The 18128-nt window shown below is 35.1% G+C and overlaps 1 long non-coding RNA gene across 1 annotated transcript; it reads right to left on the bottom strand.

The window, feature by feature from the left end:
* Window positions 1–355: 355 nt before the first annotated feature.
* Window positions 356–15493, bottom strand: LOC137757070 (uncharacterized). The gene is made up of 3 exons (XR_011072296.1): window positions 15093–15493; window positions 11418–11495; window positions 356–1246 (listed from the first exon to the last, which is right to left on the bottom strand). It is a non-coding gene; the product is annotated as an uncharacterized lncRNA (long non-coding RNA).
* Between the last annotated feature and the right edge of the window lie 2635 nt (window positions 15494–18128).

Consider the following 18128-nt stretch of genomic DNA (forward strand, 5'->3'; position numbering starts at 1 on the left):
CATTTTAGTAATTCTCACAATATTTCAAATGTTTTCTTTATTATTATATTTGTTATGGTGATATGTGATCATTGGTCTTTAATGTTACTTTTGTAATCATTTTGGAATGCCACAAATCCCACCCATACAAGACAGTAAATTTAATCAATAAATGTTGTATGTTGGAGTCCAGCTCCAACAGGATCCAGGATACCCCAAAAGGATGGACAGCGTCGGCGATGAACAACAGGAAGGAGACTGAGACTCGTGGACTCAGCCAAGTAAACATAGCACCATCTCGTGCTTTCTTTATTTCTTATACTCATATATAGATTAAAGTAGAATTACATAAATCATTAACATACATTGTAATATTATTGTTTTGAGTCGAAAGAATGAATCATTTTGAACCCACAAAGATTTCCTTAAAAGATTACGTAAACCATACCTTTTAGTTTCTAGATTTTCTCATAAGATAAATTCTAAGGTTACCATTACGTACAGTACGTGTTCTAAGAATTATTCTTGGTGGTTAACCAACCTTAACACCTAAGTCTAAATATATCCTTATATTCTATATATCCTCAGCCCCCACATAGCTTTTCCTACATGGACATTCCTTTTTTATAATGCCATTAAAATATCTAAAATGTATTTTACAATTTCTATTTTGAATATTGCTACTCAAAGGCAATTTAATATAGCAACAAACAATATTAGGATCCCAATAATCTATTAAAGAATAACTTTCCAAATCATTTCTATTTGTCCCTAATCTAGAACATATCTGTTCACCAGTTAATTGATCAAATATCATTAAACTACCATTAATATTGAACCACAAATTATTATTATCATCATAAACACCCTCATATGGCCATATCTCTAGGGAGGATGGTGTTTTCCAAAGAAACATTTCCCTATGTCCAGATTTAGTCACTGTTTCCCAATGTCCCTCTTGAGGCACCGGGCCTTGCCATACATTACTCAAAGAGGGAGTCAGGGTAGTTTTTTTCATCTAGGAAATCTAAGATTTTTCCTTGGGGCAAATCCTGCCACACTTAAATTTACATATATAGAAATTATAAGTATTGCGTTTATCGGGAGTGTAGTCCACCTTCCATGTGCAGTTCTGCCTTGCAGTTCCACACTGGAGCGTCCCATGACCTTGGCATGGCGTTGCACCGTCTGGATGGCTTCCAACAGTTGTATGTGTTCTGACTGGTCTTTTACCATTCCTCTCCTTCTTCTCAGGCTTCCCTATTCCCTGAGAAAAAATAATATTAAAAATTAGGTCAATTAACAACCCAACAATGCCCTCTAAGTGTTCAAGTGAAAGGAAGATCATATATCTCTCTTTTTAAAGCAAAAACTAGAAATAATTAAGCTTTGTGAGGAAGACACGTTAAAAGCCAAGATAAGCTGAAAACTACGCTTCTTGTGCCAAACAGTTAGCCACAGTGTGAATGCAAGGAATAGTTCTTGAAAGAAATTGAAAATGCTACTCCAGAGAATATACAAAAAGAAAGCAAAACAGCCTTATTGCTGATACGGAGAAAGTTTTAGTGGTCTGGATAGAAGATCAAGACAAACTCAACATTCCCTTAAGCCAAAGCCTTATCCAGAGTAAGGCCCTAACTCTCTTCCATTCTGTGAAGGCTGAGAGAAGTGAGGAAGATGCAGAAGAAAAGTTTGAAGCTAGCAGAGGTTGGTTCATGAGGTTTAAGGAAAGAAGCTGTCTCCATAACATAAAAGTGCAAAGTGAAGCAGCAAGTGCTGATGTAGAAGCTACAGCAAGGTATCCAGAAGATCTAGCAAAGACAATTAATGAAGGTGGTTACACTAAACAACAGATATTCAATGTACTCGGTGGGCCAAAAGGTTCATTTGTATTTTTCTGTAAGATGGCTCTAGTAGCACTAGTTGTCTTTAACTTCATTTGAAACAATTTTGTTAGATTGTATGTGACAGCCGTCACATCAGCGTGCATTTAAAAAAGTACATCAAAATTAGTGAATTTTTGTGTAGCCATTTTAATATTGAAAATGGAAGAAAAGCAATATTTCAGCATATTATGCTTTATTATTTCAAGAAAGGTAAAAACGCAACTGAAATACAAAAAAAGATTTGTGCAGCGTATGGAGAAGGTACTGTGACTGATCAAACGTGTCAAAAGTGGTTTGCGAAGTTTCATGCTGGAGATTTCTTGCTGGACGCTGCTCTACGGTCCAGTAGACCAGTTGAAGTTGGTAGAGATCAAATCAAAACAATAATTAATAACAATCAACATTATACCATGCGGGAGATAGCCAACATACTCAAACTCTCCCAATCAAGTGCTGAAAATCATTTGCACCAGCTTGGTTATGGTTATCGCTTTGATGTTTGGGTTCCACTTAAGTTAAGCAAAAAAAAACTTCTTGACCATATTTCCACGTGCAATTCTCTACTGAAACGTAATGAAAACGTTCCATTTTTAAAACAAATTGTGACGGGCAACAAAAAGTGGATATTGTACAAAAATATGGAATGGAAGAGATCATGGGGCAAGTGAAATAAACCGCCACCAACCACACCAAAGGCCGGTCTTCATACAAAGAAGGTGATGTTGTGTATATGGTGGGATTGAAAGTGAGTCCTCTATTATGAGCTCCTTCTGGAAAACCAAAAGATTAATTCCAACAAGTACTGCTCCCAATTACAGCAACTGAAAGCAGCACTCGAGGAAAAGCGTCCAGAATTAGTCAACAGAAAACGTATAATCTTCCATTAGGATAACGCAAGACCGCATGTTTTTTTGATGACCAGGCAAATACTATTACAGCTTGGCTGGGAAGTTCTGATTCATCCGCTGTATTCATCAGCCATTGCACATTCAGATTTCCATTTATTTCAGTCTTTACAAAATTCTCTTAATGGAAAAAATTTCAGTTCCCTGGAAGACTGTAAAAGACACATGGAACAGTTCTTTGCTCAGAAAGATAAAAGTTTTGGAAAGATGGAATTATGAAGTTGCCTGAAAAATGGCAGAAGGTAGTGGAACAAAAGGGTGAATATGTTGTTCAATAAAGTTCTTGGTGAAAATGAAAAAGGTGTCTTTTATTTTTACTTAAAAAACTGAAGGGGCTTTTTGGCCCACCCAGTAGATGAAACAGCCTTATATTGGAAGAATATGCCATCTAGGAATTTCATAGCTAGAGAGGAGAAGTCAACGTTTGGCTTCAAAGCTTCAGGCTGACTCTCTCTTTTTTTTTTTTTTTTTTAACATCTTTATTGCAGTATAATTGCTTTACAATGGTGTGTTAGTTTCTCCTTTATAACAAAGTGAATCAGTTATACATATACATATGTCCCCATATCTCTTCCCCCTTGTGTCTCCCTCCATCCCACCTTCCTATTCCAACCCTCTAGGTGGTCACAAAGCACAGAGCCAATCTCCCTGTGCTTTGTGGCTGCTTCTCACTAGCTATCTATTTTACGTTTAGTAGTGTATATATGTCCATGCCACTCTCGCACTTTGTCCCAACTTACCCTTCCCCCTCCCCATATCCTCAAGGCCATTCTCTAGTAGGTCTGTGTCTTCATTCCTGTCTTGCCCCTAGGTTCTTCATGACCATTTTTCTTTGTTTGTTTTTTAGATTCCATATATATGTGTTAGCATACTGTATTTGTTTATCTCTTTCTGACTTACTTCACTCTGTATGACAGACTCTAGGTCCATCCACCTCACTACAAATAACTCCATTTCGTTTCTTTTTATGGCTGAGTAATATTCCATTGTATATATGTGCCACATCTTCTTTATCCATTCATCTGTGGATGGGCACTTAGGTTGCTTCCATGTTCGGGCTATTGTAAATAGAGCTGCAATGAACATTTTGGTACATGACTCTTTTTGAATTATGGTTTTCTCAGTAGTGGGATTGCTGGGTCGCATGGTAGTTCTTTTTTAGATTCTAAAGGAACCTTCATACCATTCTCCATAGTGGCTATATCAATTTACATTCCCACCAACAGTGCAAGAGGGTCCCGTTTTCTCCACACCCTCTCCAACATTTATTGTTTGTAGATTTTTTGATGATGGCCATTCTGACCGGTGTGAGATGATATCTCATTGTAGTGTTGATTTGCATTTCTCTAATGATTAATGATCTTGAGCATCATTTCATGTGTTTGTTGGCAATCTGTATATCTTCTTTGGATAAATATCTATTTAGGTCTAATGCCCATTTTTGGATTGGGTTGTTTGTTTTTTTGATATTGAGTTGCATGAGCTGCTTGTAAATTTGGAGATTAATCCTTTGTCAGTTGCTTCATTTGCAAATATTTTCTCCCATTCTGAGGGTTGTCTTTTGGTCTTGTTTATGGTTTCCTTTGCTATGCAAAAGCTTTTAAGTTTCATTAGGTCCCATTTGTTTATTTTTGTTTTTATTTCCATTTCTCTAGGAGCTGGGTCAAAAAGGATCTTACTGGGATTTATGTCATAGAGTGTTCTGCCTATGTTTTCCTCTAAGAGTTTGATAGTGTCTGGCCTTACATTTAGGTCTTTAATCCAGTTTGAGTTTATTTTTATAAAATATATATATATGAGTTTTTATTTTTCCTGTTACTGAACTTTTAATAAATGGGAATAAATTTGCATGCATTCTTCTGTGTCTTGATTTTTCACCTGATATTATTTTGTAAGATTTATCCATGTTGTTGTGCGTAGCTGTAGTGCATCCATTTTCACTGCTATATAAGGCTCAATGTACCAAAATTTAGAGTGTCACTATAGATGAACATTTATTTTACTTATAGTTTCTGATAATTACAAATAATGTTTTCCAGAACATATTTGCACATGTAATTTCAACTAAATGTGCATGAGTTTTTTGGGCATATAACTTGGAGTGCTGAGTGGTAATAGGATGTGGATATCTACATGTTTACAGAGAAATGCCAATTTTTCTCAGAGTGGTCATAAAATTGTATGATCCTACCAGCAGTCTATAAGCAGCCATGTTGCTCTGCATCTTCAACAATACTTGGCAGTACTACTTTTATTTATCTTTGTGTTTATTCATTTTTAATTTTTTTTTATTTTTAGCTAGCTAGCTAATCTGTCAGGTTTGTAGAGCTACATCATTTTTGTCTAAATATGCATTTCCCTGAGTACTAATGGGTTTAAGAACCATTTCATATTATTATCTTGTTCGTCATTTGGATTTCTTCTTTTTAAAATTATCTCAAGTCTTTTGTCCATTTTCCTATTAAGTTCTCTCTCTCTCTCCCTGTTAGATTTGTCAAAGTTATTTATGTATTTTCTATTGTACCTTTTTTTTGGTTATAAATTTTTCAAATATATTCACTCAGTCTGTGGCTTTTCTTTTCACTCTTTTTTGATGTATTTTCATGAACAAATGTTCTTCATTTTACTTCAGACAGATTCAAAAATATTTTCCATTATGGTTAATGCTTTTACATGTTTTGTTTAGGAAATCTTCCTACCCTTAATTCATTACAATATTCTGTTATAGTCTCTTGTAAAACTTTACAGCTTTGCCTTTCGTTATTGCTTTTTACTTGAATTGGAATCAATATTTGTATATGATGTGATATTGAGGCACAATTTTATTTTCTTCCATAAGTTTATCCAAATTTCTCATCACAACTAATTGAAGAGACTATCCTTTCCCCACTACTCTACAATGCCATATTAGTCATAAATCAAGTGTCTACATATAGGTACATCTATATTCTCTTCACTTATTTTGTACCCTTGAAAAAAATAGGTAATCTGCTATTGTTGATTTCAATCTAAGACGTACATTATTTAGATAAAGTTTTCTAATTCTTACTTAAATCTTTACTAAGTAGTATCTTTACTACTTGTTCAATCAATTGTTGAGGAAAGTGTGTTAAAATCTACTACTGTGTGCTTTTTTTTTAAATTCCTCTATTAATTCTTTTATTTTTCTCTATATTTATTTTGAGACTATATTAAGCAAATTCAAACCTAGCATTAATATGTTCCTGGTGAATTGAACATTTAAATGTTATGAAGAGATGTTCTTTAATACTAGCAATGACTTTTGTCTTAAATAATATTTTGTTTGATATAAATATAGCTAGACTGGCTTTTATGTCACTAGTATTTTCATGGGATATTTTTTCAATCATTTTTCTTTCAATTTTTCTGTGCACTTACACTGTAATGTTTAAATCATTTCTGATCATCTTTATCATTTAATTTAAGGATTTATTTTATTTTCATTTAATGCAATTAATGATATATTTGAAAGTAAAAAATACAATTTTCTTTTGCTTCGTATTTGTCTCATACATTAGGTTTCAAAGCCAGGGAATAATCCTCTGTGGTTTACAGCTCCATCCTCTGGGTTCATGACTCTCCCTTCAGAGTCATCCTTTCTATTGCATGAAAGGTAGCATGGATGCGTTTGTAGCTGAGTGGTTTTATCAGCCTGTTTCTTGTCTGTAGAATTGCACCAAACTTCTCAGAAATTAAATTTTATCCTGGTGGATTAAACTATTTCTTTTGTTTTACTTTTATCCCTGATAAATTATTGCTATTTATACAATCAATACACATTTTCATTTGTCCACATATTAACCTCTTTTTTTATTCTTTATTTCTTGTATTTCAATCATTCCTTCTGAGACTACTTTCCTTCTGCCTAAAATACATCATTAAAATTTCTTATTGACCTTCTGCTAATGGAAAATTCTCTTGCCTTCCATTTGTCTGAAAATATCTTTAACGCACTCTCAATATGAAAGGTATTTTTATTAGGTCTATTTAGAATCTTAGGATGTCATTTATTTTCTTTCTAGGCACTGGGTATATATGATAATCATTGCCATATTTGAAAACTTAGTTGTTGGTGTAAATACTGTTATTTTCAAAGTAATCTTTTTTATGTTATTGTTTTTTCCTTGGTCTGGCTGCTTTTAACATTTTCTCTTTGTCTTTGTGGGGTTTTTTTCTTTTTCTTTTTCTTTTTCTTTTTCCATTTTCACTAAGATTTTCTATGTGAGGACTTATTTTTGTTTTTTTATTCTTGGTATTTTCTAAACATCTTGAGTATGTAGCTTACTTTCTTTATCAGTTCTAAAAAATAGAAAATTCTCTTAGCTATTATCTCTTCATTTATTACTTCTGCCTCATTATTCTTTTCTCTAATTCTAAAATTCTGTTCAGACATGCCAATAATCTAACTATTTCTGACACAGTTTGTGCTCTTTTTCTGTATTTTTTTTCTTTCTCCATACAGCATTCTATAAAATTGCTTCAGATTTACCATTTAGTTCACTAATTTTATTTTCTGCTGTGTCCAATTTTTAGTCAAATAATTCAATGTTGCCAAATTGATTTTTTTCATTTCCAAAATTTCTGTTTGCTTCTTTTCATGTATGCTTTTTTTTTCATTTCTTAATAGTTTGCTATTCACTGTACATAGTATCTCTTTAAACTTGGTAAGTGTAGTTTTAAAATCTTTGCTGCTTATATTATCTGAGGTGTATACATGTCTGCTTATTCTGGTGGGGCTCATTTATACTGTCTTATTGAGTCATGTGCCTGGCTATTTTTACTGGTGGCTGACTTCCCAATATTCTCTAGTTGCAATAAATTCTTTAAGAATTATGAACAAGGTCTTTGTATGAATGTGTGGAGTGTATCATCCAGAGGTGAGGGCCACATCTTTGATATGAGACCAGGGTTTCATCTAAATCTCCAAATACCTTATAACCATTTCCCTTGATCTGACCAGTTTGGAAACTTGAACTTCCTAACTTTTACTCATTTAGTTTACAAATTCTTTTTGTCTATACATTTTGGCTATGGCTTTTAATCTTCACAATTACTTCATGCAATAGGTATAGTGCACAATTTCTGTAGCTAAATAAAATAAAAGATCAGTATTATGATAACCTCACTAGATCTCATTACAATTGGTAAAGCCAGATTTATCTTATAATGTATCCAGAGTAGGAATAAAACTTAAATTGAATAGTTATCTTTTAAATTGGCTTCAACTTATACATTCCAGCATTTATATGCATGAATCCTTTAAGATTACTTTTAGTTTCCTTCTCTTGCTTTACCACAACACTATGGAATAGATAAGTCAACTAGTGTCTCATATTTTTTCAAAGAAAATAAACCAGATTTCAAATATATAAGTGGCATGTCAATGGTTAGAGATAGTTGTTGATAGATTAGTCAACAACTGTCTCTAACTTTAGATGGATATATCTAAAGTTAGAATATAGTATAAGAAAACAAGGAAGCTTTAATTCTTAATCTTAAAGATGAATCATTTAGAATATTTTTTGCTTTGTTGTTTTAAAAGATCTTTTTCTAGCATATCTACACTTTGTCACTGAAGCAAAAACTCCATTTAAAATGCCATCAAAGAGTGATTTCCTAATTTAATATTCTATTTTAAAATGATGCCAATAATAAAAGTTGATATTTCTTTATAAAAATGACTATCAACATACTCATTTGGTTTGGCCCATGCAATGTTGGCCTAGTCAGTATTGTAAATATAAATTAGCTACCACCATTTCAAAAGTGGGATATTGTACATACAAATCTTGACTGTCTGGCAAAAATCAGAATATCTGGAAATCATGAACCTGCATTATTTCATTACCAAAAATTAACTGGACATGAGGACTGACTGTACTGTTAGGATTAGCATAGGTTCTCTAGTTTTCTATAGTCTGAGTTTGATCCATTATCTACATACGATTGCAGCCTTTTTGGACATTCTGAATATGTGACGTCCTGTCTTAGAAGTTGGGAATACAAACACAAAAATGTCATGAACATTTCTATCCTTCTTTTTACTTCCTCATGTAAGACGATGTGAGAACAATTGTGCTTTTGTCCCCTTGCTAAATTCCTAGCAGTTTAGGCTAGAAAGTGTGCAAGCCACTGTCTTTGAATTGGTTGGACTGAACCCAACAGGGAACTACAATGGATTTGGAAAGAAATTGTCTGCTGGGAATGACAGAAATTTATTAAATCCCTTCTATCTGCTGAGACCTGTGCTAAAAGCTGGGAAACCAGAAATGAATGAAACATACGTTTATCTTCATGTTGTTACCAACTGTTGTTTATACAAACGGCTGAGAAACTGTAGTCCATGGTATCTATTATTGAAGCAGTTCATTTTAAAAAGATTCTTGAATTATAGGGATTACAATTGGTGGAAAAAAACATAAAAAGGAAAAAAATGAACTGTTCATACTTTCATTGAGCAAAATTCAGTGGAAAGAATTGAAGTCAGATTCTCAGAGTCACTACCTTAAGTAATGCCTAGAATTATCATTGAGAACAAATGCATTTTTCTAAAAATGATGGCCTATCCACACTTACTATAGCAATGATTAAAAAATCATAATGGAAAATCTAGTTAAGAAGTTTTATAAGTTATTCCAAACACCACTGTGCTCTAAAACTACTGCATAAATAGATAAAACATTAATAGGAAACAATTTACAAGCATAGTGCCGCTCAAAAACTAGATAATTTTTTTTTTTTTACATATCAGAGGCCAAATAGAAATATAAAGTAATATATAGCATCTTGAAATCATGAGCCCTCTGTGATTGGGATACAGAGAAATAAGTGAAGTCTGGGAGTACATTTTTATTGGTTAATGAGGGCCAAAAGCATTCTACAGAAAGCATGTGACTAGATCTGTGCTTATTGCCTAAAACTAATGTCTGGTTGGGCCTCCCCAGCTCATGAATTAAGATTGAAAGATAAAGGGTACTAACAATTTCTTCGGACTATAGCTTATTTAGAAATAGTTGCATAAGGGGCAGGAGGATAAAGATGCATCATATAGCCAGGATTGAGTCAAGTCCCTTAATGACTCAGCAACCAGTTATATGAAAATCCAAATATCAATGAACTGAAGGAACTTCAGGACAAAATGATCATATCTGACTCTAGCTGACTTGCCTGGGGACAGGTTAGTGCAATCATAAAACCGTTAGGACAGTGAGTGGAGAAAGAAAAAAAAAGAAAAACTATTCCCCCCAAGGTGAGCCTATACATGAATACTCTAAAATACATGAAGAAATGTAATATTAGGAGATATATACAGCAAAATGAATTATAGGAACATGAACTTACCCCAGAAAAAATACAATAATATAATAAAGTGAAGAAAGTTTTAAAATAATATGTTTAGGATATGCCCAAAATGAAGTATGAGAACAAAAATTTGTAATATTTAAAAAGGCAGGCAGTACTTTACATTGTCTCTAACACTCTCACACAACTCCTTGAGGTAGGTATTATTCTCTACATTTTACGGATGAGCAACTGTCAATTAAAGAAGCACATGCCCAAGAAGTACAAAAGCCAAGAATGGATTCCAACCCATCTGATCTCATAGAGATTGTGCATATTTTATTCATTGACTCCTCAGTGTGCAATTCATACAGAAACATAAACAAATACAGAAGCACTTTTATCATCATTCATATTTAGCACTTTGCATCTTGAATCAAATAAATCTGCCTTAACTCACTGATGATAAAATTCTTTTGATAGATCAATGAAACTCTCAACTTATTTTTCCTCTATATTCGTAAGCAGAGATACACTTCTGTTTTCAACTGTATTTGATTTTATGTGACTTGTTTCATGAGACATAAATAATCCTGAAAAACATTCACTGGGAATACAAAGGCAAATATAAAACAAGAACTGATAACCATGAAAAAAAATTCAGGTAACTGAGGCAGTCATTAAGGCATCAGCTGTGAGGAGGCGTTGGGGCCTGCATGAGGGCACATCTGTACCACATGGTGCAGCACAGCAACCAGCTGAGGGCTGACAAGGTATTGATGGAATAGGAGCTGCCACCAATGAATAAAACAGATAGATCATCCTAGAGCATCTCTGCCCCATGGATGGAACTTGAGAAATTTAAAGTTCCATTAATCTGGTTATCACTGATATAGTTAAAGCCATCATTCTCATCATCATCATCGTGTTAATTTTGCCATCATTTACACCATCTCACTAAGAGCTAATACTTGAGTATTTACACCGTGCCACAAACTGCATTAAGACCTTTACATGGATTATCTAATTTAATTCTACTACAAACCCATGAGAGTGAAGTCTTTCAAGCTTGGAACTGAGAGCTTAAGGAGTTACTGAAGAAAACTACTGAAGAAGTGATACTATTTAACTTCTGTACTCTCAGCAAAGGAGATTTTTCTTGCGATTTGTGTCAAAATTTATATATATAAAGGAGTTCAGCAGACAAAAGCGAATTCATCCAGTCAAGAAACCCTTAAAAGTTTTGCAATGGATATAGAAAATAATGAAAAAATGAATTTTAGTGGAAGCTGTTGCACATTTGATTCTAGATGAATTCAATGATTTGACTGACATTTTCTTTTACCTCATACATGTAGAAAATATCTTGCTGGAATTGTCTTAACAGGCACAAATGTTAAAGATATCAAGTTGTTAAGTGTTTCTAGAAGAAAACAAAATATATATTAATGGAGGATATATGAATGATCATACTCATGAATTGAATGAATGTATAATGAGTGCAAAACTAATATCTAAATAATTCTTGCTTAGATGCCTACATATAAAATTTGACTTTTACTTAAATAGCAAAAAATAATTAAAACAGATCCATCTTTCAGAAATCAGATTGAGGACAGTTTAAACTGAAGGAACATGTCCAGATTCATCTCTATATAGAAACCTCTCTCCCTGTGGAGATATCAGGAGTTTCTCACCATGTAAACCAATATGGGAAAAGCTAACAGACAGACAGCCAAATGATAATGAAAGGGCAGTTTGAGACTAGGGTCCACTTGCTAAACCTGGCAGCACTACTTGGAACAAAAACAGAGTGTGGTAAAGAGACAGTTTTAGTTCAATCAGATTCAGGTTTCTCCAGACACCTGATAGAGTATTTCAGGGAGAAAGACTGCTTGTCGTCACACAGGACAGGATTGTTCAGTGGAAAGTTTTGTTTATTCAAAGATTCTTGCTTAGCATAGTTATGGAGCTAATATATTTACCTAGCACCATCTTGGGGAGGGTGTATCATGGAAATTATATTTTCAGAGCCAGGTACCCACAGATAGGAAATACAAAAGAAGATCTACATCTTTGTATAACCTTAACAAACTTTCATTTAACTGCAAACATCTTTAGAAAATAATTAATCACCTTCAGATAACAGTTTTCAATGTTAAAGTCATTTCAAGTTAAAAAAATGTATAAATATTTAGAATTTGAAAATAGCAATAAATTAGAAATGTTTAAAGAGATGAAGTATAATGTTTCTAGGATCCTTTAATGGATATAGAGACGCCTTAACTATAAAGACTTTTAAATGAGTCACTCTGCAAGATTAATTTATCTTACAGACTAAAAACCTTGCTATTCATAAGAAAAGAAACCTTGCCTTGCTGTTGCTATTTAGGCAAACGGTGTTTTTCTTGCACCCATACTTAGTGCAGTCTTTTTGTGAACTTGTCTCAGTGTTTGATAAGTTGATGCTATTAAAAAATGTATGCAAACTTCACAAGACTAATTTTGGATTGGGGTTTGCTAAACAGTTGTTATTTCCTTTGTAAAGCTACCAGCTTTGTAAGCTGGTTCTATATGATAACCAGCTACTCACTGGGTAAATACTTCTGCAGGTGCCCTCAAAACTTCCCAGAGATCTATGGAGAAGGTTACACAGTCTTGCTCTTATGAGACTATGACATAGATATAATTAAAATGTACATGTAACTAATATTTTCATGGTGACATGCATTGTTATTATCGTGTATTTAGAATTTCAGTAGTTGGCAGTAAGACCAACAGGAACATTGGAATATGCAGTCTCTAACTTCTAACCCCCCCTTACTTGGAAAGACTCAGTTAAGGTAGTTCTATCCTTTCAAAAATATTTTACTCACTTTTATAAGCATGCCCTTTATACACATTTCCATGTACTGAGCTTTGTTTGATAGTGTTTGGCTGCTAGATTGGTCTTTTTTTTTTTTTGTATTTTATATTGTATTTTGTTTTATTTATTTATTTTAACATCTTTATTGGAGTATAATTGCTTTACAATGGTGTGTTAATTTCTGCTTTATAACAAAGTGAATCAGTTATACATATACAATATGTTCCCATTTCTCTTTCCTCTTGCATCTCCCTCCCTCCCACCCTCCCTATCCCACCCCTCTAGGTGGTCACAAAGCACTGAGCTGATCTCCCTGTGCTATGTGGCTGCTTCCTACCAGCTATCAGCTTCCCACTAGCTATCAACTTGGTAGTGTATATATGTCCACGCCACTCTCTCACTTTGTCCCAGCTTACCCTTCCCCCTTCCCGTGTCCTCAAGTCCATTCTCTAGTAGGTCTGTGTCTTTATTCCCATCCTGCCCCTAGGTTTGTCTTTAATTTTAGGAAAAGTGATGTGGAATTTTGCTAAGAAGCATGTGTAATAAAATGCATAAGTTAAGCTTGGATGGGGAAAACAAAAGTCTTCAAAGATCAAATTTAAATATTTTCTAATTTTAATCATAATCTTTTTAGAAGAAAATAATGAGAAATAATGTCATACAATTTGATGTTAGTTTATTTGAATTTTAACATCAATATCAAACTTACACTTGTATATCTAAACAGAGATTTATTTTGTTGTTTATTGCATGTAAGAATTTCTCACTAGTCAGAAAATAATTGCCCTTATTTATTTACTACATTTTACATTTGAGGGAAGAGTATTCTGTTTAATTTCAGTTGTCACATTTCTTTATAGCTCTGAATTTTTAAAGCAGTATATGTAAGATATATAAAACATAGAAGGTACTCAATAAATAGGTGTCAATAGTGACTTGGTGAATAGTTTTTTAAGCAATTATGCAGCCATAAATAAAATCTAAAAGGGCAAGATAATTTTGTTATAGGAAGATTCTAAGCTATTGAAAGTAAGATCATTTGTAAAAGTCAAATACATTTTATAAATTCATATGTATAGGTATATTTAATATATATATATATATAATAAAATAATAAGAAAAATGCCTACTAAATAAAGACATTAAAGATATCAACATATAAGTTACACACATTTGGATGATATAATATAATTAATTAAAAGGATACTGCTCAGTGGAAATATTACCTGCAATCCAAAAGACTTAAAACAACTAACATATTTAGTTTTATGTAAATGATCTTTCATATGTATACATTTTATTTTCTATGACTTCAGTCTTACTGTATATATGTGTTAACTGTTCTGAACTAATTAATCAAAGAGGAAACAAAAATAATCCTTAGGTCTTCTGGCCTCAATTCTGCCACCAATACTGCAGCCTTGGCAAGTGTTTTTGTTTTTTATTTCCCTGTGATATCTGATATATAAAATGATGAATACGGACTAGATACTGCCTGAGGCATTGTCCAATCTCAATGTTTTAGGATTTTATGGAAATAAATGGATACACCTAAAGTTTGTTTCTTTTAATCAAAGTTTTTAAATGGCAAGTCATTAAAAAAATGTGTGTATGTATACACATACATACACTCAAAAGAGGAAATAGGCTATATATTGGAAAGTCATAAATAGAATTAGCAAATAGAAATTTACCTTTTAGTAGCTTAACAAGAATGTTGCACAAAAATATGAAACTAGAGGAGCTTCAACATGGCGGAAGAGTAAGACGTGGAGATCACCTTCCTCCCCACAAAAACATCAGAAATACGTCTACATCTGGAACAACTCCTACAGAACACCTACTGAACACTGGCAGGAGACCTCAGACTTCCCAAAACGCAAGTAACCACTACGTACCTGGGTAGGGCAAAAGAAAAAAGAAAAAACAGAGACAAAAGAATAGGGACAGGACCTGCACCAGTGGGAGGGAGCTGTGAAGGAGGAAAGGTTTCCACACACTAGGAAGCCCCTTCGCGGGCGGAGACTGCGGGTGGCGGAGTGAGGAAGCTTCAGAGCCATGGAGGAGAGCATAGCAACAGGGATGCAGAGGGCAAAGCGGAGAGAGGAGCGGTGCCAACCAGTACTCACCAGACCGAGAGGCTTGTCTGCTCACCTGCCAGGACGGCTGGGGGCTGGGAGCTGAGCCTCCAGCTTCGATCAGATGCCAGGGAGAGGACTGGGGTTGGGTGCATGAACACAGCCTGAAGGGGGCTAGTGCACCACAGCTAGCTGGGAGGGAGTCCAGGAAAATGTCTGGAACTGCTGAAGAGGCAAGAGACTTTATCTTGCTTCTTTGGTTCCTGGTGTGTGAGGAGAGGGGATTAAGAGCAGTGCTTAAAGGAGCTCCAGAGACAGGCAGGAGCTGCGGCTATCAGGGCAGGCCCCAGAGACGGGCATGAGACGCTAAGGCTGCTGCTGCAGCCACCAAGAAGCCTGTGTGCGAGCACAGGTCACTATCCACACCTCCCCTCCCGGGAGCCTGTGCAGCCCGCCACTGCCACGGTCCCGTGATCCAGGGACAACTTCCCCAGAGGAACACACGGCACACCTCAGGCTGATGCAACATCATGCCACGCTCTGCCGCTGCAGGCTAACCGCCCACTCCATACCCCTCCCTCCACCCGGCCTGAGTGAGCCAGAGTCCACAAAGCAGCTGCTCCTTTAACCCCGTCCTGTCTGAGGGAAGAACAGACACCCTCAGGCAACCTACTCACAGAGGCAGGGCCAAATCCAAAGCAGAATCCCAGGAGCTGTGAGAATAAAGAAGAGAAATGGAAATCCCTCCCAGCAGCCATAGGAGCAGTGGATTAAATGTGCACAGTGAACTTGATGTACCCTGCATCTGTGGAATACCTGAATAGACAACAAATCATCCCAAATTGAGGAGGTGGACGTTGGGAGCAATGATAGACATATTTTTTTCCCTTTTTGTGAGCGTGTATGTGTATGTTTCTGTGTGTGAGTTTGTCTGTATAGCTTTGCTTTTACCATTTGTCCTAGGGTTATGTCTGTCCATTATTTTTTAATTTTATTTTTTTAATATAGTTTTCAGTGCTTGTTATCATTGGTGGATTAGTTTTTTGGTTTGGTTGTTCTTTCTTTCTTTCTTTTTAATTAGTTAAAAAAATTTATTATTTTTTGGTTTTTATTTTAATAACTTTTTATTTTATTTTAATTTACTTTACAGTTTTCTTTTTTTCTTTCTTTTTTTCTCCTTTTATTCTGAGCCGTATGGATGACAGGCTCTTGGTGCTCCAGCAAGGCATCAGGGCTGTGCCTCTGAGGTGGGAGGGCCCAGTTAAGGACATTGATCCACCAGAGACCTCCCAGCTCCACATAATATCAAATGGTGTAAATCTCACAGAGATCTCCATCTCAATGCCAAGACCCAGCTCCACTCAATGACCAGCAAGCTACAGTGCTGGACACCCTATGCCAAACAACTAGCAAGACAGGAACACAACACCACCCATTAGCAGAGAGGCTACCTAAAATCAAAATAAGGCCACAGACACACCAAAACACACCACCAGACCTGGACCAGCCCAGCAGAAAGACAAGATCCAGCCTCATCCACCAGAACACAGGCACTAGTCCCCTCCACCAGGAAGCCTACACAACCCACTAAACCAACCTTAGCCATGGCGGGCAGACACCAAAAACAACAGGAATTACAAACCTGCAGCCTTCAAAGGGCAGACCCCAAACAAAGTAAGTTAACCAAAATGAGAAGACAGAGAAACACACAGCAGATGAAGGTGCAAGGTAAAAACACACCAGACCTAACAAATGAAGAGGAAATAGGCAGTCTACCTGAAAAAGAATTCAGAATAATGATAGTAAAGATGATCCAAAATCTTGTATATAAAATGGACAAAATACAAGAAACGTTTAACAAGGACCTAGAAGAACTAAAGAGCAACAAACAATCATGAACAACACAGTAAATGAAACGGAAAATTCTTTACAAGGGTTCAATAGAAGAATAACTGAGGCAGAAGAACGGAAAAGTGACCTGGAAGATAAAATATTGGAAATAACTAATGTGGAGCAGAATAAAGAAAAAAGAATGAAAAGAATTGAGGACAGTCTCAGAGATCTCTGAGACAGTATTAAACGCACCAACATTCAAATTATAGGGGTCCCAGAAGAAGAAGAGAAAAAGAAAGGGACTGAGAAAATACTTGAAGAGATTATAGTTGAAAATTTCCCTAATATGTGTAAGGAAATAGTTAATCAAGTCCAGGAAGCACAGAGAGTCCCATACAGGATAAATCCAAGGAGAAACATGCCAAGACATACATTAATCAAACTATCAAATATTAAATACAAAGAAAAAATATTAAAAGCAGCAAGGGAAAACAACAAATAACACACAAGGGAATCCCCATAAAGTTAACAGCTGATCTTTCATCAGAAACTCTGCAAGCCAGAAGGGAGTAGTAGGACACATTCAAAGTGATGAAAGAGAAAACCCTACAACCAAGATTACTCTATCCAGCAAAGATCTCATTCAGATTTGAAGGAGAAATTAAAACCTTTACAGACAAGCAAAAGCTAAGAGAATTCAGCACAACCAAACCAGCTTTACAACAAATGCTAAAGGAACTTCTCTAGGCAAGAAACACAAGAGAAGGAAAAGACCTACAATAACAAACCCAAAACAATTCAGAAAATGGTAATAAGAATATACATATCGATAATTACCTTAAATGTAAATAGATTAAATGCTCCAACCAAAAGACATAGACTGGCTGACTGGATACAAAAACAAGACCCCTATATATGCTGTCTACAAGAGACCCACTTCAGGCATAGGGACACATACAGACTGAAAGTGATGGGATGGAAAAAGATATTCCATGCAAATGGAAATCAAAAGAAAGCTGAAGTAGCAATTCTCATATCAAACAAAATAGACTTTAAAACAAAAACTATTACAGGAGACAAAGAAGGACACTACATAATGATCAAGGGATCAATCCAAGAAGAAGATATAACAATTGTAAATATATATGCACCCAACATAGGAGCACCTCAATACATAAGGCAAATACTAACAGCCATAAAAGGGGAAATCGATGGTAACAAAATCAGAGTAAGGGACTTTAACACCCCACTTTCACCAATGGACAGATCATCCAAAATG

This window comes from Eschrichtius robustus, chromosome X, assembly GCF_028021215.1.
Source record: "Eschrichtius robustus isolate mEscRob2 chromosome X, mEscRob2.pri, whole genome shotgun sequence".
NCBI lineage: Eukaryota > Metazoa > Chordata > Mammalia > Artiodactyla > Eschrichtiidae > Eschrichtius > Eschrichtius robustus.